Raw genomic sequence first — 23,103 nt, 5'->3', positions numbered from 1 at the left:
TCGTGGAGTTTACTGGCAGGTGCTCAAATTGGAAACATTTTAACAGATTGGTGTAGCCTTTAAATGCAGTCCCAAGCACACTCCCCGTGCACGGGGCCTGGCAATCCCACCCGTCCCTGGCACTGGTTGCCGAGGCGGGGCTCGGGGTGGTGGTGGTTCGGAGTGGCTCGGGGCCATGGCCGTGGTGGGGGCCGACCACGTTGTCTACGGGGCTGGAACGGTGGCAGCTGGCGCTGCTTACGGGGGCGCGGCGGCGCTGCTTACAGGGCTGGTGGCACTGTTTACAGGGCCGAGGCGGTGGCGGTGGCCGGCGCCACTTTTGGGGCCGCTGCGGTGCCGCTTACGGGGCTGGCGGCGCTGTTTACGGGGCCGCAGCGGCGGACACAGCCGGCGCTGCTTATGGGGCCAGTGGCACTGTTTACGGGGCCGCAGCGGTGGACACAGCCGGTGCTGTTTACGGGGCCAGTTGCACTGTTAACGGGGCCGAGGCGACAGACGCGGCCGGCGCTGCTTATGGGGCCAGCGGCACTGTTTATGGGGCCAAGGCGGTGGCTGCGGTCGGCACCGCTTACGGGGCCAGCGGCACTGTTTACGGGCTGCGGCGGCGGCGGCTGGCACTGCTTTCGGGGCCGCTGCGGCGCCGCTTTCGGGGCCAGTGGCGCTGTTTATGGGGCCGAGGCGGCGGCTGCAGCCAGCGCTGCTTACGGGGCCACTGCAGCGCTGCTTTTGGGGCTGCTGCGGCCGGCACTGCTTACAGGGCCAGCGGCACCGTTTATGGGGTTCAGGTGGCAGTTGCGGTCGGCGCTGCTTACGGGGCCGGCGGCGCTGTTTTCGGTGCTTCCCTGTAACGCTTTCTCTCCGCTTTTCAGTGCTTTCTCGCAGCGATTTCCCGCAGCACTTTCTCGCTGCTTCTCGGCGCTTTCTCGCGGTGCTTTCCCGCGGCGCTTTCTCGCCACTTCTCGGTACTTTCTCGCGGTGCTTTCTTGCCGCTTTTTGACACTTTCCCGCGGCACTCTCTCGCCACTTTTTGGCGCTTTCCCGCGGCGCTTTCCCACGGTACTTTCTCGCCACTTTTCAGCAGCGCTTTCTCGGTGCTTTCTCGTGGCACTTTCTCACCGCTTTTCGACGCTTTCTCGCGGCACTTTCCCGCGGCGCTTTCTTGCTGCTTTTCGGCACTTTCCTGCGGCGCTTTCTCGCCGTTTCTCAGTGCTTTCTCGCGGCGCATTCCTGCGGCGCTTTCTCACCGCTTTTCGACGTTTTCTCACGGTGCTTTTCCGCAGTGCTTTCTCCCCGCTTCTCAGTGCTTTCCCGCGGCACTTTTTCGCCGCTTTTAGGCGCTTTCCCACGGCGCTTTTCCACGGCGCTTCTTGGCGTTTCCCCACGGCCACGCCGCTTCCCCCTGCTTCTCCCCGGCCAGCGACCGCACCGGTTCCTGGTTTCCCCTGCCCAGCAGTCGCGGTTCCCAACTCCCCCTGCAGGGCCGCAGCTCCCGCGGGTCCCAGTTCAGCTCGCAGCTCTCACTTCCGGGTTCGCAAATTTCTGAATTTTGCACATCAGATAAGGCGCACTGGACTATACTTTGTTTTTAAAGAAACAGCCAACAGCACAGTAGTCCGGCTAGCAGGTTTTTCAGGAAAAGATAAGTGGTAAATAATTAATTTTCCTAGGCTAACTTGAGTTCCAGACTAGCATTTCTGAGCATCAATGTCATGGAAAGGCAACTAACAACTCTAGTTTGTGTTCTTGTCCAGTGAGGAGCTTTGCATTACGTGCAAGCACTGACAGTGAAAGTTCTATCATCTCAGAAACAGAAAATGTAAAGAACACTTATACAAGTCCAGCAAAATCACTTCTGTGAAATTCAAAGAAACTAGAAGTCTTTGCTTGGCTACTACTGTTTTTTTAATTATTTCCCTCTGACAGATAATGGGCCAAACACAGATAGATGCTGAGCACTGATGTCAGACTGCAGCACACATAAACCTCCAGTACAATCCACCCTAAAAATAATTAAAGACATTATTCACTGCTTACCATGCTTTCTTTTTCTGCATTACAGATGTTTGGCAGGAATGGTGGGGACAATTCTAAACACAGGGAAAGGGCAGCACATTCCTGACAAATCATATTTTTTAAAATGATCTTAAGATTAGCAGTTTAATACATCGAGGTTTGAAAAAGTTCATAAAATATTACAAATACTACCAGTGTATATTCAGTATTCATGGCCTGAGGTGACTGATCTTTTACATAGACTATCAACTGTGATCTAATTATTTTTCCACTTCTTTTTGTTGCCTCAAAGGTGCTAGCAGATCATAACAAAGATTAGTTCATACAATCAGGAATAAGTTGGCAACAAGGGGAAGATTTTGCAGAAGATAGTTAATTTTCCCTGGAAATAGTTCATAAAAAAGGACTAAAAAAATCTAAAAATCTATTTAAGAAACAAACAGCTAAACCCCCTTCTTTTGTTGGACACTGTCTTGGGATGGCTTTATGATGCTTGTATCCCCAAACGTCTGTTCTGCTGGTGTTAATATTGTGTTCTGCAGCTTTAAATCTGGTTCCAGGAGTGAAGGGGGAGAGAAGAGGTGCAGAGTTTGTTATCAGAGACTGCACTTGCTCCCCCGCATCCTTCACACAGACTGTGCTGTCTGCAGTGGACAGCAGGAGAGAGTCCTCCGTTGCTCTTGGTTAGTTTCTGGCTAGCTGAGGCAGAGAAGTTCCATGGACTGTGGTTTTTTTTCCTTTTTCTTGGAATTGTTCAAACCTGCTCTGGACTGAAAACCCAGAGGAGCACCGGAAGCTTGCACCCATGGCCCACTGGAGCCTGGCCTGGGCAACAGCATTTCCCAGCACTGAAGGGACTGAGAACAGACTGAGTGAGCTGGGCTGCAACCCACGAAGGGGACTGTTCTGAATTTGTCATCTCTTCAGAGCAGCGAGAAGTTTTGTTGCTTAATATTGTTCATTTTTGTGCTGGGAAGTGTCTGTTAAATAAACAGTTTTTTTCCACTTCTCTCTGGGGAAATAGTTCCCTGAACCAGTCAGGGGAGGGACTGCTTGAATCTGTTTCCTAAAGGCATCCCATTCAGAGGTTTTCTCCCTAAATTTGCCCTAAACCAGGACAAATACAGAACTGGTGCCCAATGTGGGGCTCAGAAAGTGGAAAAAAATCTTTCTTGATTGTATTTTGGTTGCAATTACTCTGTATTGGGGTAAAGCAGTCAGTAGCCATGTTACTTGGATTCATATTGGCTCTCGGTGGGGAGGTCTTCGTGTGTCTCTGGTCCCTAGGCATTTTTAAAGTTTTAATACCTTTCTGGTATTATTTCTGGTCCCTATGCTTACTTTCTTATCCAGAGATAGCTCCAGTAGTGAGCCTAACACATAGTTTCTGCAGTAGAGGGGCACAGATATTGTGCTGGACTCAGCGATAATGATTTATAGAAAGTTTATAAAGCTACTGGGGTTTGTAAAGGTACTGGAGTTTGTATGTATGGTTTATGGTTTCTTCGTCCTACCCTGCGTCCCAGCTCCAATAGCATGCTTTGGGGGTTTATTAGTAATTGCACCCAGTTTGTTAGAGGAGGAGCAGGGGATGAGGCTTTCCCGCTTTTCCTTTCCTTCTTCTCCTTTAAATCTGTTAAGTCATTTTTTTGAGAATGTTCAGTTTCCTCTGAATGTCAAGGATACCATCTTCCTGGTATTTCATCTGGTAGACTTCCTTTATATGGTCTGCAGCCTCTCTAGAATGAGGGCTGAGGTGTCCAGAGGAGCTGATGAAACCCCTGACCTAGGAGTAGGCCCAGGCACGGAAAATTCTGAGTGGTGTGGGGAATGGGAGAGAATTGGCCAAACTCTGAAGTACAGTAAATTCACGAATACAAGCAGCACTGAGTATAAGCCGCATCTCTGGGTGTTGGCAAATATTTCGGTTTTTGTCCATAAATAAGCCGCACCGGAATATAAGCCGCTCTGTCGTTCGCAGCGAGGACCCGCGTGCAATTAGTAACAGAACCGCGGGAGGGCGGGGTTTACTGGCTGAGCTAAGGCTGTGCAGGCTCGGCCCGCTAGGGGCTGCTGACGGGGCCAGGTGGCCCAGCCCGGTGCTGCCGCTCAGGGCCGGCCGCCGCTGCCACTGGGCTCGGTCACCCCAGGTCGGCGCTGCCCTGCGGTGGCAGGCAGGGATGGAGCTTCCCCCGCTCCTACGGCAGCGGCGGCAGGCGGGGACGGAGCTTTCCCGCGCCCATGGCACCGGCGGCGGGCGCGGACAAAGCACCCCGCCTCCTCCCCGGGCCACAGCAATGGCTGCGCGGGGCTCCCGTCGGCTCCCCGGGCCGCAGCAATGGCAGCGCGCACCTCCCCACCCCCCCAGGCCGCGGCAATGGCAGCGCGCACTTCCAACCCCCCTCCCCGGGCCGCGCCAATGGCTGTGCGGGGCTCCCGTTGCCTCCCAGAGCCGCGGCAATGGTGGCGCCATTCCCCCGTCCTCCCCGGGCCACGGCAATGGCGGCGCAGGGCCCCCGTCGGCTCCCCGGGCCGTGGCAATGGCGGCGCGGCCCACCCCCCTCCTCCCCGGGCCGCGGCAATGGCGGCGCAGGGCCCCCGTCGGCTCCCCAGGCCGCGGCAATGGTGGCGCAGGGCCCCCATCGGCTCCCCGGGCCGCGGCAATGGCGGCACAGGGCCCCCGTCGGCTCCCCGGGCCGCGGCAATGGCGGTGCGCCCCCCCCACCCGTCCTCCCCTGGGCTGCGGCAGAGGAGGGAAGAAGAGAGCTCTCTTGCCTCTCTCCCCGCCCCCCGTGCTGCCTGCAGGGAGCCAGGGCAACACGGTAACACTGTAACAATCGCGGAATGCCGGCTTTTACTGGCAGGTGCTTGGCTCGGCACCCTGGCTGGCACGTCTGGGGTTGTAAATGTCAGAAAATTATTCACATATTAGCCGCCCCCGACTATTAGCCGCACTTCCGGGTTTCCACCAAAATTTTTGTCAAATTGCTGCGGCTTGTATTCGTGAAATTACTGTAATTTTCTGATTCTCCAGCCTGGGAATTTTCATTTGAACAAATTCAGAACCCAGACAAGGTGGGGAAATACCTGGAAGAGAAGTGTAATTATTCTAATGAGAAAAAGCTCATTGCAATAAGCTGGGCTCTGGCATATGCTTATTGCACACTGCTAGATACTGTAGGGCAGTAAATAGAGGCCAGGGGGCAGGGAGATAAATCAGCCAACACCCTAGTTACTCAGATTGTAGCTAAACCAGACTATGAGCCTATGTAACTGGCAGTCGCTGCAGGAAAGAAGCATACGAGGAAAACTGATTTGCCAGTGGACGATGATGATCTGGGGGGAGGATCTTCAAAGCCAGTTCCCTATACAAAAAAAGAAGTCATAGCAAATCACAACATCAGAAGTCACTATTGAGTACTTTTCCCTGAAAGACCTTTGTGGTCTAAGAAAGGATTACACTCGACAACCTGATGAATCTATAATTAGTTGGTTAGTCCATCTTTGGGACACTGCAGGTGAGGGTACAATTCTGGATGGTACTGAAGCGAGGCATTTGGGATTCCTGCCACATGATCCAGTTATTGACCAAGGAATGATGAAGGGGGCTAACCCTCACTGTCTCTGGGCACGGGTCCTGGGATGTGTGGCACAAAGATATCTGTGTGCAGATGATCTCTATATGCAGCAAACCCAATGGAAGACCATAGAAAAAGCAATTCAACACTTGAGAGAAATGGCAGTGGCAGAGATTGTCTTTTCAGATGACCTAACAACTAAGAATCCAGACTTGGTACCATGTACATCTGTGCCGAAAACTTCTACAACTTGGGCCACAAGAACACGCTTCTGCTTTAGCAATAATGAAGCAGGATGACAGGGAGGACACTGTGCTTGATATGGCAAAGAAGCTTCGAGCATATGCAGATGCCGTGCATGGCCCAACACAGGCCAGAATTGCAGCTATGGAAAGACGTCTGCAGAAATTAGAATATAAGACAGAGGAGAATCACAAGAAACTCAGGGAGGAGACGAAAGAGGGCTTTCTCCAAACCTCAGCTGTACAGATCAAAAGTTCTGGCCCCAAACGTAGACACTCCCCAGATGGGGAGAGAAGATACATTCCATGATCTGAGCTGTGGTTTTTCCTGAGTGATTCTGGAGAAACCATGAAGAAGTGGAATGGAAAATCTACTGTTTCTCTGGCAAAACGGGTGCTTGAACTGCAGGACAGCAAGACACAGAGAGGAAGATCTACCAAAATGGAAGCAGTTCCAGTAGTCTGTAGCCAAACTACCAGGTATGATGATGATATGTCTGATCCCCTTGAAGGAACCTCGAAGTCATATGCCCAGGGAAAGAACAACCAGGCTTAGAGAGGGTCCTGCCTCTAGCCAGGCAAAGGCTGGGGAAAACCATGTTTTTCGGGCTGTGTGGATGTGTTGGCCTGGCCCATCAGAACCACAAAAATTTGAGGCCTTTGTCAACACTGGTTCGCAGTGCGCACTAATGCCATCAAGACATGGGGACAGAATCTATTGCTGGTGTGACAGGGGGATCACAGGATTTTAGTTTGGTGGAAGCTGAGGTGAGCCTGACTGCAAATGAGTGGAAGAAATACCTATTGGGACTGGCCCAGAGGCCCCACACATTTTGGGCACAGACTTCCTCTGAAATGGGTATTTCAAAGACCCAAAGGGACTCAGGTGGGCTTTTGGAATAGCTGCCATAGAGGCAGAGAGCATTAAGCAGTTGAACACCTTGCCTGAACTGTCAGAGAACCCATCTGCAGTGGGACTCCTGAAGGTGGAAGAGCAACAGATACCAGTTGCCACCTCGAGATGCACCGCCAACAGTACAGAACAACTCAAGATGCTGTGATCCCTATCCACAAGACAATCTGTGAGCTGGAGAATCAAGGGGTGGTCAGTAAGGCCCACTCACCCTTCAACAGCCCCATCTGGCCTGTGCGCAAGTCTGATGGAGAATGGAGATTGACTGCAGGCTATCGTGCCTTGAATGAAGTGACTCTATCGCTGAGTGCTGCTGTGCCAGACATGCTGGAACTCCAGTATGAGCTGGAGTCCAAGGCAGCAAAGTGGTACACCATCGTTGACATTGCCAATGCATTTTTCTGCATTCCTCTGGCAGCAGAGTGCAGGCCTCAGTTTGCTTTCACTTGGAAGGGCATGCAGTACACCTGGAACCGACTGCCCCAGGGGTGGAAACACAGCCCCACCATCTGCCATGGACTGATCCAGGTTGCACTAGAAAAGAGTGAGGCTCCAGAACACCTGCAATACACTGATAACATCATTGTGTGGGGGAGGGAATATGGTAACAGAAGTATTTGAGAAAGGAGAGAAAATCATCCAGATTCTCCTAAAAGTTGTTTTACCATCAAGAAAAGCAAAGTCAAAGGACCTCTGCCTGAGAGATCCAGTTCCTAGGAGTAAAGAGGGCAAGACAGACAGTGTCAGATTCCCACTGATGCCATCAATAAGATCACCACAATGTCTGTCTCCACCAACCAGCAAGAAGGAAACAAGCTTTCCTAGGTGCCATAGGCTTTTGGAGAATGCACATTCCAGAGTACAGACAGATTGTGAGCCCTCTCTACCTGGTTACCCACAAAAAAGATTTCCACTGGGGCCCTGAACAGCAGCAAGCCTTTGCCCAGATCAAACAGGAGATCGCTCATGCAGTAGCCCTTGGCCCAGTCAGGACAGGACCAGATGTGGAGAATGTGCTCTACTCTACTGCTGGGAGCCATGGTCTGTCCTAGAGCCTCTGGCAGAAGGTGCCTGGTGAAACTTGAGGTCGGCCACTGGGATTTTGGAGTCGAAGTTACAGAGGGTCCAAAGCCAACTACATTCCAACAGAGAAGGAAATCTTGGCTTCCTGTGCAGGAGTTCAAGCTGCCTCAGAGGTAATCAGCACTGAAACACAATTCCACCTGGCACCCCAACTACTGGTGCTGGGGTGGATGTTCAAAGCGAAGGTTCCTTCTACCCACCACGCCACATGGAGCAAATGGATTGCCCTCATCATGCAGCGGGCCCATATTGGAAAATTGAACCACCCTAGGATTCTGGAAATAATTGCAAATTGGCCCAAAAGTGAAAACTTTGGTCTCACTGACAAAGAGAAATAACAACAAGTGGCACATGCTGAAGAAGCCCCACCATACAACCAACTGTCAGGAAATGAAACAGGCTATGCACTTTTTACTGATGGCTCTTGCTGCATCATAGGGATGAACTGGAAGTGGAAAGCAGCCGTATAGAGCCCCACACGACAAGGTTGCACAAGCTACTGAAGGAGAAGGTGGATCAAGTCAACTTGTGGAACTCAAAGCTGTTCAACTGGCCCTGGACATTGCTGAAAGAGAGAAGAGGTCAAAGTTCTACCACTATACTGATTCATGGATGGTAGCCAATGCTCTATGGGGTTGGCTGGAAAGGTGGAAAAAGGTTTACTAGCAGCATAAAGAAAACCCAATCTGGGCTGCTGACAAGTGGAAAAACATTGCCATTCAGGTAGAGAAGCTACCTGTAAAAGTCTGTCATGCAGATGCCCGTGTCCCCAAGAGCTGGGCTAATGAGGAGCACCAAAACAACAAGCACATAGATCAGGCTGCAAAGATAGAGGTACCAAAGATAGACTTAGATTGGCAATACAAGGGAGAGCTGTTCCTGGTTCGATAGGCCCATGATGCCTCAAGTCATCAGGGCAGAGATGCCACTTTTAAGTGGGTACAAGACCAAGGGGTGGATGTATGGATAGTATTTTTCAGGTCATCCATGACTGTGAGGTATGTGTTGCCATCAAGCAAGCCAAGTGGGTGAAGCCAGTCTGGTGTGGGGGGTGGTGGACCAAATATAATATGGGGAGGCCTGGTAGATTGATTACATCACACTGCCCCAGACACACCAAGGTAAGCACCACATGCTCACAATGGTAGAAGCCACCACTGGATAGCTGGAGAACTACCCCGTGCCTTGCGCCACTGCCTGGAACACCATCCTAGGCCTTGAAAAGCAAGTCCTTTGGAGGCATGATACCCCTGAGAGAATTGAGTCAGACAATGGGACTTATTTCAAGAACAGCCTTATCAACATCTGGGCTAGGGAACATGGCATTGAGTGGGTGTACCATATCCCCTATCATGCACCAGTTGCAGGCAATGTGGAGAGGTACAATGGACTGTTAAAAACCACCTTGAAAGCATTGGGTGGGGGAATCTTTCAAGAATTGGGAGCAGCATCTAGCAAAGGCCACCTGGTTAGTTAACACCCGTGGCTCCACCAACCAAGTAGGCCCTGCCCAGTCTAAGACCTTGCATACAGTAGACGGAGACAAAGTCCCAGTGGTGCATGTCAGAGGGTTGTTAGGGAAGACAGTTTGGATCAATTCTGCCTCGAGTACAGACAAACCCATTTGTGGGACTGTCTTTGCTCAGGGACCAGGTTGGACGTAGTGGATAATGCAGAAAGATGGGACAACATGATGTGTTCCTCAGGGAAATCTGCTTGTTAAGTGAGAACTTTATGTAAATATTACTATTGGATGTCACTGTCATATAGCTGTATACTGTGTATATATATATTAGATATGGTAGTAAGCTGTTGATATGGGGATAAGGAGTGGATTGTCTTGGGGTGACTTTATGATGCTTGTATCCCCAATCATTGTTTTGTTGGTGTTGAATATTGAGTTCTACAGCTTTAAGAGGTTTTGTTGTTTAGTACTGTTCATTTTTTTGTGCTGGGAAGTGCTTTGCCTGTTAAATAAACAGGTTTTTTCCACTTCTCTCTGAGGAAGTATTTCTCCAAACCAGCTGGGGGAGGGACGGCTTGAATCTGTTTCCTAAAGGGACTCCATTCAGAGGTTTTCTCTCTAAATTTACTCTAAACCAGGACAGACACAAATGTTTTTTCACATTTCTCTTTGAATTCAAAATAACAAAGAAACCTCCTACAAAGCATAGCACAGAGATCCAGGTACAAAATTAACCCAGCCCAACTCTAACCAACTCCTATTCTCTCTAACTTTAGTTATACATAGGCTCAATTTACAGTATGTCAATGCATGAGAAAGCTTTAAGTATAGTAATTTCACAACTATAAGCACACTGGATTATAAGGTGCACTTCCGGGTGACACCAAATTTCCGAACTTTGTCCATATATAAGGTGTACCGGATTATAAGGTGCACTTTTTTTTAAGCGAGGATCCGCATGCAACAAATAACGAATTAGTAACGGAATTGCGTGATTGCGGGGTTTACCGGCAGGTGCTCAATTTCCAAACATTTTTCACAGATTGGCATAGCCTTTAAATGCAGCCCCAGGTGTTCGCCCCATGCCATGGGCCCCGGCACTCCCGCCTGGCATGGGCTGGCGTGGTTCGGCTCACGGCTTGGCCGCCACGGCTTGGCTCCTGCGGCCACTGCCCCTCGCGGCTCGGCCCCCGTGACCGCCACCCCTCACAGCTCGGCCCCGTGGTTCGCATTTCTGGGTTGGTAGATTTCCGAACTTTGTCCATATATAAGGTACACCGGATTATAAGGCGCACTTCCGGGTTTTGATCAAAATTGTAGTCAAAAGGGTGCACCTTATAGTCATGAAATTACTGTCATTTCTTCTACTACATTTTTATGAAAGTCTGGCATACACCCATTTCTTCTTATTCATTTGCACTGAAATGCCACAAAGTCCCACTTATAGACATTTTCATGGCACTAGCAACAATCTAATCAATTCTCAAACCAACAGATTACAGTAATTTCACGACTATAAGGCGCACCCTTTTGACTAAAATCTCCCCCCAAAACCGGAAGTGCGCCTTATAGTCCGGTGCGCCTTATCTGATCTACAAAGTTGCGACATTTGCCACCCCGGAAGTGCGAGCCCGCCGGCATCGGGGCGTCCCCCGCGCGGGGCGGGCCCGCCGGCATCAGGGTGTCCCCGCTGGCATCGGGGCGTCCCCCGCGCGGGGCCGGCCCGCCGGCATCGGGGCCTCCCCCGCGCGGGGCCGGCCCACCGACATCGGGGCCTCCCCCGCGCGGGGCCGGCCCGCCGATATCGGGACGGCCCCCGCGCGGGGTGGGTGAAAGCCGCAGGAATCGGATCGGCTGCCGCGCGGGAAGGGGCGAAAGCCGCCGGAATCACAGCGGCCGCCGTGCGGTGGGGGTGAAAGCCGTCGGAATCGGATCGGCTGCCGCGCGGGAAGGGCGAAAGCCGCCGGAATCACAGCGGCCGCCGTGCGGGGGGGGCGAAAGCCGCCGGAATCGGATCGGCTGCCGCGCGGGAAGGGCAAAAGCCGCCGGAATCACAGCGGCTGCCATGCGGGGTGGGGTGAAAGCCGCCGGAATCGGATCGGCTGCCGCGCGGGAAGGGCGAAAGCCGCCGGAATCACAGCGGCCGCTGCGCGGGGGGAGCGAAAGCCGCCAGAATCACAGCAGCTGCCATGCGGAGAGGGGGAAAGCCACCGGAATTGGATCGGTTGCCGCGCGGGGGGAGCGAAAGCCGCCGGAATCGGAGCGGCTGCCGCGCGGGGAGGCGGCAAGCAGCTGGAATCGGGGCAGCGGTGGCACGGGGCAAGCCTGCCGGCATTGGGTCACCCGGAGCACCAGGGAACTCCCAGAACAGCGGGGCCCTGGGGATGCTGCACGGAGCGGCGGTGGGCATAGCCCGGCCCTGCCGGGTACAGGCAGGCCCGGGAGCCAATGGCTGCCGGTTTGAGGCGGGGCCTTGGCCAGCAAGCGCACGGGGGGAGCTGGGGGCGGAGCCTCGCTGCAAAAAAAAACCGGTGCGCCTTATAGACCGGTGCGCCTTATCTGATCTACAAAGTTGCAAAATGTGCCGGCTCCTGGGGGGTGCGCCTTATAGTCCGGTGCGCCTTATGGTCGTGAAATTACTGTACTCTAACAAAGACTCATGTGGAATTTGATCTTCCGACTTTTCAAAATAATGAAGTGTTTGGAACATTCTCTTCTCCAGAGAGAATACTGCTTAAATAACAAGAGTCAAAAGCAGACTCTTAAGTATGTTACTTTAATTAAGAAGCGTTGAAGAACTGACTTGATCCTCCACAGAATGTCTGGAAATACAGAGAACAGGACCTTGCTTTGAAAGCAGTTTTAGAAAGCAGCCTCATGGAACCCAATAGCCAGACCAGTGAGAGCACCTCAAATAATTGTGCTGGAGAACCGTGTGATGAAGAACAGCAAAAGGTTTACTGCTTACAGAAGTCAGGTCATCTGCCAAAAGTATTTAGGTTGTGAACCTCTGTTTGGAGTCTTCACTCAGTTCCCCACTTGAAATTGTGAATTTTAACAGAATGTCTGCTGGTTTTAGAGAAATGTCTGAAAGATGAATACTGCTCTTAAGACTGTCAAAATATAAAGGATTATAGGAGAAGCAACTGACTAGTGGACTAATTAGCAGTAAGGAATAGAATTATACAAAGCCTTCAGATTCCAGGCAGAGCTATCAATTACATTTACATGTTACAAATCACCTTGCTGATGAAGTGCAAGATGGAAATGGGAAGTCACCTTCAAGTATTCAGCACCTTAAAGCACATTTGGAATGGAGCCAGGGGGATATCTGCTTAGTTGTAGGAATAATTTAATATGTGCACTAATACTTCAAATGATTCTATGACAACTGAGCATTCAGCTAAAGGGGCTGAGATAAGCCTTGACAATTGTAGATAAGAAACGTTAAGCAATTAATACAGGTATCCAAACACTAACCTTTAAATCCACTTAGGCTGAATTTTCTCTTGTGACTTGTATCTTTCAAGCTTATAACTGAGAGCACTAGGAAAGCCAGTCCTGTTACAAAACACAAACACAAACCCTGTGCTTTGTTTTCAAGCCAACAGTGAGTAGACAAACCCAAAAAGCAACAGAACACAGAAATAATGGCTGAATTTCATTAGGCTTGGCTCAGTACTACTACAGCTGAATCCAAACTGTTTTCTAACAGAACAATTCAAGCAGCAGCAACACAAAGCACACAGCTCCACAGGAGTCCTTCATGTGGTACCATTCACAAACTAAGCCTAGGTTTCTGCATGTTGCGAGATTATGCCCCCTCACCAACAGGGCAGTACAAAAAGCAGAAAAGGCCTTGTCTCTAAGCCCTCGTCAGCAATAACAAAAACCAGTATGTCCAGCACAAATCCAAAACACATCCTCATACTCGTAACTGAAAACTAACTCTACCTGAGCCCAAACCAGCACAGTACAAAAATCCTAGATCTGCAGAGCACTTTGTCAAAGAGCTGAGTAACTTCATACAAACCAGAGTCAAGAGTTGATACCAAGGTTTTGTTTGTTTTTGAGGTGTTTCAGTATCTGGGTAAACACAACTTGCAAGAACATTCCATGTGTTCAAATGGCTCCTCAAAATCCACAGGAAACAACCACAGTAAAGACTAACTATAGCTGGGGACCGAGACCCATTTTTATTTTTACTAGAAACGCAAAAAAACTACTTCCACACTCTCTTCTCCTTCTCAGCTAGGACGGGAATGGAAACCTTTGTCAGGGTTAGCTCAGCTGGCGGCCTCTCTCACCCTGGCAACTGCTTTTATACACAGCAGGGAGACTGAAGAGGTAGATCAAAGGTTAGTATTACTCCCTCAAGCTAGGACTTTACAAGGAATAGTCTTTTCCCACTTTGCATACCACAACTCAAACAATTCCCTAGTGGAATAAATGATGTCCTTTTCCCCTTCCCTCCAGCCTCCACAATGAAGAAGTATCATTGCTGGGTCTTTGACAAACTTCCCATCCAGACTTGGCAAACAGGATTAACATACAAAACAAAACCAACCTCCTTTTTTTTTTATTTTTCCCCAGGCAAAAAGCAATGGGAAGAAGAAAAACAGAAATGCAAACCAAAAGATAGATTTATATGACTTACAGTGATTAACATACTAATCAGCCTCTTCTGTACTGTACAGCAGTGTTAAAACTCCTACCACCACACTGCACACACAGAGTAATACACACCCAATCCAAAGCACGTTGCTGTCAGGAGTTGAGCTGCTGCATACTTAATACAGAGGCAGATTTACTGAACAGATATTTCTAAATTCATGTTTAAACCCCATACGTGTCATACCTAGAATGGGTATCAAGTCCTCCATATCTACAACTTGAACATAAAAACTGCAGTTTGAGATGCAGACATCTTTCTACTAGAAAAAAATTGAACAATTACATGTGCATTAAATAAACCTTAAATGCCCTTGATTCTTTATGTGCCAAAACATTAAAAAATAAATTCAAATCCCCCTCAGAATAAAAAGCAAATAAACAAACAAAACCCCCAGACACGGGAGTAGCTTACTACACATTATTAAAATGCTAAGCACAGTACGTTGTTAATTTCTCACTTGAAGAAACTGCATACCTTGGTTGGGGAATAATTCATTTCTATAACCTCGGTAGCCATTTCATTTCACCTTTCATTTTCTATCATCCACAAGTCAAAATCATGTATGCAGTTTAATGAAAAGTACCTAAAGATCTTGAATACTAGATACAGATAGGATGAACTGTGAGTGATTCTCAACAAAGCTAATGAGCAAGAAACCAAAATAAAAATTGAAGTATACAGAGATACTGATATAACACTGGTTTTTTTATCAGAACAAAAAAAAAATTTCCTCTTCCTATAAATCCAAGATACACTTTCAATCTTTTTGTCATCTATCTACGCTATGCATCATGAAGATAAATGGTGGTAAGTGAATGGAAACAGAATGGTGATAGATAGTGACACTTAGGAGTACAAGCAGCTTAAACAGTACTTTGAGTATAAGCATAAGTGTATGAGCAAGAAAATAATTACAGTAATTTCATGACTATAAGGCGCACCGGATTATAAGGCGCACTTCCAGGTGTCGGCAAATTTCCGAACTTTTGCCGATATATAAGGTGCACTGGACTATAAGGCGCACTGGTTTTTTGCAGCGAGGATCCGCCGCCAGCTCCCCCCGCGCGGTTGCTGGCCGAGGCTCTGCCTCCACCCAGTAGCTGTGGCACCCCGGGCCCACCTGTACCCAGTAGCCGTGGCCCTGCCGGCTCCCCCCACAGCTCAGACTTTCGGGTTGGTAAATTTCCGGACTTTGTCTATATGTAAGGTTTACTGGACTATAAGGCGCACTTCCAGGTTCGCACCAAAATTTTAGTCAAAAGGGTGCGCCTTATAGTCGTGAAATTACTGTACCTATATTCTACAGGCAAACACAGCCCAGCCCTGGGGACAGACTCCTTTTCTGTGAAAACCCTCATGCTAATAACTATGCAGGAGTAAGGGTCTGGAAAGGATGCAGAGTCAACTTGTGGCAATTAAAATCACAACAGATGTGCATTTACCTGATGAATGTAAGTGGGAATCCCACTTGCAGGGATCAGTTGTTCCCTAAACATAATTTAAAGACAATTATTCTACATCATGAGATACTGCTTTTTTTATGCTACTACAGTAAATTTTATTAAGAGTCTCAACTAAGATGATATACCATACAGGTTCAAAAAGTAAGATGTAAAAAAATCACCCAACACTAATTCTCTAACTTGTCAGAAGGGGAATGGGATTTACGTCCTCCAGAAGTATCCAGCGCTAGGCTTGTCTCAGCTAGGTTCAAAGCCCAGATTGTTTCAGAACACTTAAGAACTTAGGTGGAAGCTAATAGTGACATGGTAAATGAAAAATGCTGACAGAAAAGCAGGCAATACAAAAAGAACAAAACATACTTTAAAAACTGCACCTACATGACTTCCCCACTTTGCATTTTAGAAGACATGGAGGTAAGATACACTGTCCTATACCAGTTCAGATGCTTTTCTGGAGTACATATTTGTAAGATAATAATGCAAACACTAAAAAAACTTCCACAATAATAGAAAAAAACCAAAGCATTCACAAAAGAGAATAAGTAATTCTGCTCCGAATTTGTTGGGTTTGGTTTGGTTTTGCTTTTTGTTTGTTTGAAGTGGTTTTTTACTGTTTGGTTGAGGTGGTTTTTTTTTGTTTTATTCCTCCCTCCACACTCAGGAAGTGTTTCAGGAAAAACCACAAAGTTATTCATGATACTGATTCAGCTGCTGCCTTGCCTTTCAAACGTGCCAGACCAGTTTTACCTCATTTCTTTTAGGAAAGGAGTGCAATGGGACAGTAATTTCATCTCCCAAATTAACTATTGTTGGATACCCAGCACTAGGCAATTGGCTTACTCTGTGCAAGTACTTTATTCCTACCCTCCTACTTGTTTGTATTTCTCAAAATGCAGCATATTAGTCACTTTGACTGCAGTTGCTTTCCTCATGTTCTGTCATCTTAGCTTATCTCACTGGATTTCTTCAATTCTATCTCATTAAAGAGTCCAAATTTTTCTTTCCAGCTGCATGCCAGGCTGACTTTCAGTGAAACGAAGGTTTACTGATGAAAGGAAAACAAACTGCAGTTATATGGTCTTAAACTTTAAGAGGCAACAAAACTTTCTAGGCTATGAATTTTAATACTCAGAGATTAGCAATTCATCTTAGTTTCCAGCTGTATCTTTCTAGGACAAAGCAGCTATCTAGAGAATCCCTGATAGGTTTTTTCCTAAGAGCATTGCTCCAAAAGCTATGGTAAAGCAGCAGAACAGTTCATGCCTCACACAAGAGTTCCATCCTATGTCCCACATCCCTGGTACACTCATGTTGTAGTTCCTGCTCAGTTCACAAACAAGTCAGTTCAGCAACAGCCCCAGCAATACTAAAACAGAAGTGAGTAAGCCCACAACACTGCAAACTAGGAACAGAGGCTGAGGAGACTGTGCAGCTTTTACCTTGGACAGAGACTCCATCAGCTTTGCTGCTCCTAGAATTATTGCCTGATTTTTATTACTGTAAGTGCATATTTGGAGTCAGCAAGCCAGATTCTGAAGACTTAGAGACAGTAATTAATGCTGTGTTAGTTCTTCTGCAACAATATTAGAATTAAAACTCACTAGCAGCAAACATGTTCAACGTGTCACTAGAACCACCAGACTCTGGGTCTCATCTAATCCTGAACTGACTAATGCAAGAGTAGTATTCTCTGCGCTAGTAGTCACTGCACCTGTGGTACATAACACAAACTGATAAAGGAGATGTAAGGAAACATTATACAAAACAGATGCAGAACTGGACACAAATTCATTAGATATACTGAATATGACCACTAAGGAAAACATTCCCAGAGATTAATCTCTTTTTGCAAATAAATCAATTCTAAAAATCCTGATTTTTCTAGAGTAAACTTTTCACATCCTTTCCTCTGGAATTTAAAGTGTTCTGGTTTCTCAAAGATTGTTTTCCTGTTTTACTTCTCCAAAATTAAACCTTCAACTCTTCATTGAGCCAAGTCCAAGCAAAACATGACCCTTAGAGGCCAGCAGATCTTTCTTGTATCTCATCCACCCCAGCAGCTAGAAGCAGGACTGTGCCTCTCCCTCTACCTGGCCAAAAAGAAAAATAATCATGGAAAAAGCAATTCCTTATCTATTCTACCCCACCCTCTAAGATCCTTGACACAGAGGGAACCAACTTAAAAACGCATCTACTATGACATCAGTAAACAGACTAGCTCTCACCTTAAAATGCACTTTGGCATATAGCTGACACAGTTTTGAAAAGAAAAACAGACTGATAATGTTGAAGCCCTTAAAATAAGGGGAGGAGCAGGAAAGTAAGTTGTTCCTCTAAGGCATAATACTTTTCTCACTTGCTCCTGGAATGATGCCTAGCATTACTTCCTTAATCACAGCAAAATGAAGATTCTTTCTTGCCATTCATAAATAGCAAAAATTAATGCTGAATTTTCTAAGGTGTTTTGAGAGACAAATATTTCAACTATTTGGGCTTCTGAAAGATTTTCCCTGTGTTGTTACCTTCATTATGACTTGGAACTGAAAGATTTCCTTGGTTATCAAGTCTTCCTCATCTGTTACCACAATTGATAAACCTCCATAAATTGATGAGGCTCTAGCTTTTTAATATTCTCCTGCATTCACTGAAGATACTTCCAAAGCAGTGAACTATTAGTCCACACATTTTTTGCCCAGTATCACATTGTAGCCTACTCACTAGAATCACCCATAGAATGAGATTATAGTCAGAGTGTTTTAGGAGTCTGTTTTTTAAATTAGAAGGTAAGTAATTAATCTTTAATGACTGTACAGCAACTTAAATATTAAAGTTACTGAACTTGCATGTAAAAACTTCACTACAAAAGTCTCTTTGAAAAATTCACCTTTTCAGTTCCAACTGGTTGCTCAAAGGTGTACCTGAACAATTATATTATGAGGTTGAAATGAAGATCCTTCTCTCCAGCACTTCCTACAACAGTAATACAGTAATTTCACGAATACAAGCTGCACGGACTATAAGCCGCATTTCTGGGTGTTGGCAAATATTTCGGTTTTTGTCCATAAATAAGCCGCACCCGAGTATAAGCCACTCTGTCGTTCGCAGCGAGGACCCGCGTGCAACAAAGTTTCCAAATAGTAACAGAACGGCAGCGGGGGGGAGTTTACTGGCTCGGCTAAGGCTGTGCAGGCTCGGCCCGCTAGGGGCTGCTGACGGGGCCAGGTAGCCCAGCCCGGCGCTGCCGCTCGGCGGGGCCACTGGGGGCCAGCCGTCGCTGCCACTGGGCTCGGTCACCACGGCCCGGCGCTGCCCTGTGGTGGCAGGCAGGGACGGAGGCCCCCGGCTCCCGTGGCGGCGGCGGCGGGTGGGGATGGAGCCCCCCACTGCCTCCCCGAGCCGCGGCAATGGCGGCCCGGGTCCCCCCGCTCCTCCCCGGGCCGCGGCAATGGTGGTAGAGGTGCCCCGCTGCCTCCCAGAGCCACGGCAGTGGTGGCCCGGGTCCCCCCCCTCCTCTCCAGGCCGTGGCAGGGGCGGCCCAGGTCCCTCCCCTCCTCCCCGGGCCGCGGCAGTGGTGGCCCGGGTCCCCCGCCGCCTCCCAGAGCCGCAGCAGTGGCGGCCCGGGTCCCTCCCCTCCTCCCCGGGCCGCGGCAGGGGCGGCCCGGGTCCCCCACTGCCTCCCAGAGCCACGGCAGTGGCGGCCCGGGTCCCTCGCCGCCTCCCAGAGCCCCGGCAGGGGCGGTCCGGGTCCCCCCTCTCCTCCCCGGGCCGCGGCAATGGCGGCGCGGGGCCCCCCCGTCTCTTCCCCGGGCTGTGGCAGAGGACGGAAGGAAAGACCTCTCCCTCCTCTCTCCCCGCCCCTCGTGCTGCCTGCAGGCAGCCAGGCTCCACCCGCGGTGCAACAGAGTAGCGATTTGTAACAATCGCAAAATGTCGACTTTGCAGCAGCTCGGCTCGGCACTCTGGTTGGCACTTCTGAGGTTGTAAATGTCAGAAAATTATTCAGATATTAGCCGCTCCTGATTATTAGCCGCATTTCTGGTTTAGGAGCAAAATCTTAGTCAAATTGGTGCGGCTTGTATTCGTGAAATTACTGTACTCTGCTGATGGTGTGTACAAAGTATATTTTTGCATAAGTAAATGAGAATCCACAACATTTTACAGATCAGCAATGTAATTTCAACACAGAGAACAAACTCTTAACTCAAGCAAAGCTCATTAGAACATAAAAATAATCAGCAAAACTGATTAAATATCAAAATCCTGAGATAGGGTTGAGGGGTAGGGTTTTTCTAAATTATGTTGTTTACATGTCTTTTCAGTTCAGTCTAAGTGGGTAGCTATTAAGTGTGAACAACAGCTATAAAGCAAAAAACTGCTGTTGAACAAAATCAATATTAAGCGGTACCCATACGAAGTTAGTTTCTATATATATGCAGATATATTATATCTGAAGGATCACAAACTGATTCAGAAAGCACACAGATTTTAATTGGTATAGTGATTAACTAACACCAACAGCTCTTCACTGAAACAAAATATTGATGTTGGTCAAATAAATCCCAAAGTAGCGCAAATCAAGTCAATGAGTTGCAGGAATTGTATCTAGAAGAACACCTTTGACCAAAGTTACAAAACCCACTGAATTTATGGAAGGGAAAGACTACTAAACAAGACCATGGACTGCACATGGCCAGGGACACTGCCATACGTTTTGACTATGAACATGTTCTCTTGCTGCCTATTCTCCCATCAATTCCTACTCCAAGGACAGCTCAGTTATCCCCACTGCTCCATATACAAAAAATACAGTAATTTCATGACTATAAGGCGCACCTTAAAGCATAAAATTTTGGTCCGAACCCAGAAGTGTGTCTTATGATCTGGTGCAGTGAGTCGAGACGTGCGGGGCTGCGCGGCTCGGCAGGGTCGGGGTCGGAGCAGGGCCGCACGGCTCGGCGGGGCCGGAGTGGGGGACGGCATGGCTCAGAGAGATTGGGGTGGGGCTGGGGTCATTTAGCTCAGCCAGGACAGGGCCACGCAGCTCAGGGGGACTGGAGCGGGGGGAGGGTGGCGTGTGGCTTGGCGGGGCGGCATGGCTCAGCAGGCCAGGGAGGTTGCTGCACAGCTTGGCTGGGGCGGGGCCATGTGGCTCAGACGGGTTGGGGCATGGCCGCACGGCGTGGTGGGGTTGGGGCAGGGCCACACGGCTTGGCGGGGTCACACGGTTCAGCGGGGCCAGGGGGTGCCTCGTGGCCGGGCAAGGTGGGACCACATGGCTCAGTGGGGCTCACGCAATTCCGTTTCTTACTGGTTACTTTGTTGAGCACAGATACTCACTGCAAAAAAAAAGGTGCGCCTTATAATCCGGTGCGCCTTATATATTGAAAAAAGTTTGGCAATTTTTCCGTCACCTGGAAGTGCGCCTTATAATCCGGTGTGCCTTAGAGTCGTGAAATTACTGTACATAGAACATCTCCATTGCTTGGCTCATAAACAAGCAGCTTGTCTGACAACAGCTATAGAGAGGTTTCTAAGATATGTTTCTGTTCAACCCAACAGATTCTAGCACTGCAAACTCAAATCAAACTCTAATGAATGCCAGCCTTCCAATTCAATCTCTTCTTGCAGGCCTATATAGTAAGTGTATCTTACTCTTCTTCTCTTTAATTTATTCAAAGTTTATATTTTGAAATAATAATGCATACCTTAAAACAACTGAACTAATCCACAGTAGCTTTACCTGAAAACCCTCTTTGTCTTAAAAATATTGGGATCTAAAGAACAATGAGGCACAGGAAAACAAGTGCCAACTAAGAATTCGATTCTTCAAGATTTTATTCTACAATCTTATTTTGTATTAAACTTTTTTCCTAATATAGCTGTCACCACAATGGTGGGCTTTTCCTCCAAATTAAACGTAAAACCACTATGTTGATGACAATCAGTTTTATTATGAAAAACGTGATTACTTTTTTCCTGGTTTGCTTTTTGTGGTTTCTTTACATCTATCACAAAATCTCTGAATTTCTAACATCACATTAACCAAATCTCCTTTATTCAGAATGGTTACATATTTCTTTAGGAAATACTACCAAGAAGAATTTACACTGACTTAGTACTAAGGTGTAGCCAACTTTGGAACAATACCTGCTTACCATGTTTATTTCCATGGGACCAAAGTTAAGAAAAACAGTTGTCACTATGATCAGAAAACCAGTCATACATTCCCATTTCCTCATGCCAGTGGCCTCTATCCACCACAGCACACTGCTAACTTTCCAGCAAAACACACACTTACTTAATTAAGCTCAAGACACAAGCAACAACAAGTAAATCAAGATGGTTGGACAAAATATTCTTTACTCTGGAATTTACAATGAACAGCTCACATTGTTTGATACATACACGTTTTTTCCTTGTTTATCTTGAGCTGAGAAAGAAAAAACACCCTATGCATTATGAAAGCCATGTATACATCTGTACACTCTATGAATTGCGAGGTGGATGTGTCCTTTACAGACCTCTCCCTCAGCATCACAGGGAGAGCAAATCTGTATGCTAGTGTATAGTGACAGAATATTAGAAATCAGAACCATTTAAATTATTTATAGAACATCACTGATTCCTCAAGAAGGACATGCAAAGTAGCCTGCAACTGGCTCAAGGAATCCTATGAAAGAGTAAAATCACGTAATAGCTATTTTCTATTAATACTAACATTTTGTGAAATTCAAGGCAGTTTAAAAATCATCTACATCAGTAAAACAGCTATTGCTCTATAATATTAATTTCAGATAACTGTCAGTAACCAAGTTTTTACTGGCTTGCTCCTAAGATCAAATTCACTGCTGAATGAAAAAGACATTTTCTTCCCCACAAGTCTGAGCCTTCACAATTTCTATAATGAGAACAAACTCAAAACTCTATAAACTGACACCAGGAGGAAAAAAAAGGCAACCAAAAAACCACAAACAACCCACCCCCACACCACAACTCAGGAAGAATACAGCTGAAAGAAAGCATGATCCTAAGGTACTGAGTTTAATTGAAAAAAAAATATATAGGAACACATTTGTTCCAAATGCATTAATATTTTCCAATAAAAAAGAAAAACAACACTAAGGATTTAATAGCAGTTGGGACTGGAGTTGGAAATCACAGATACTTAATCTTAGATGAGATACTAAAGCTCTTGTGTTAAGGAATTGGGATTCTTCTTCATTACTGTTGTTAGCTAAACCAACAGGAATTCAAACATACCTCAATTTTACAATTGAGGAGTTATGCAAACACAGAATAGGAAGAAATGAGAACTAGAGAAAGACTCCACATCTTTTTGTTGGTTCATGTCACTTCCTGACATTGGTGATTGCATTGCCTTTCCATAACTAGATTTTATGTCAGGGAAAGAAGAAACAGCTGACTGAAAGCTTTACACTGCTAGAAATAAGTAAAGAGTAAGACCAGACCCTAGTTGAAATTAACAATTGTTGTTCTTCAGTTTTCTCTCTGGAGAAGGAAACAGACTTCTCTTTATTGTGCAAGATACTATATTCTAATGCTACAAACCATCTGAAGAACTCTTGCCTACAGCAACTGATTGACAAATAGTCACTTTGGCAACTAAAGCTGCTTCCACACAGCCATGGAGTAAGGGATTAGCTGTAGGTT

General features: G+C 47.4%; 1 protein-coding gene across 6 annotated transcripts in view; it reads right to left on the bottom strand.

Moving 5' to 3' along the window:
* Positions 1–23,103, bottom strand: part of FHIP1A (FHF complex subunit HOOK interacting protein 1A) — a 92,770-nt gene that overhangs the window by 49,630 nt on the left and 20,037 nt on the right. The window lies entirely within an intron of this gene.

This window comes from Catharus ustulatus, chromosome 5, assembly GCF_009819885.2.
Source record: "Catharus ustulatus isolate bCatUst1 chromosome 5, bCatUst1.pri.v2, whole genome shotgun sequence".
Classification (NCBI taxonomy): Eukaryota; Metazoa; Chordata; class Aves; order Passeriformes; family Turdidae; genus Catharus; species Catharus ustulatus.
Note: the sequence above shows the minus strand (reverse complement) of the source record. Positions and strands in the feature narration are given on the sequence as shown.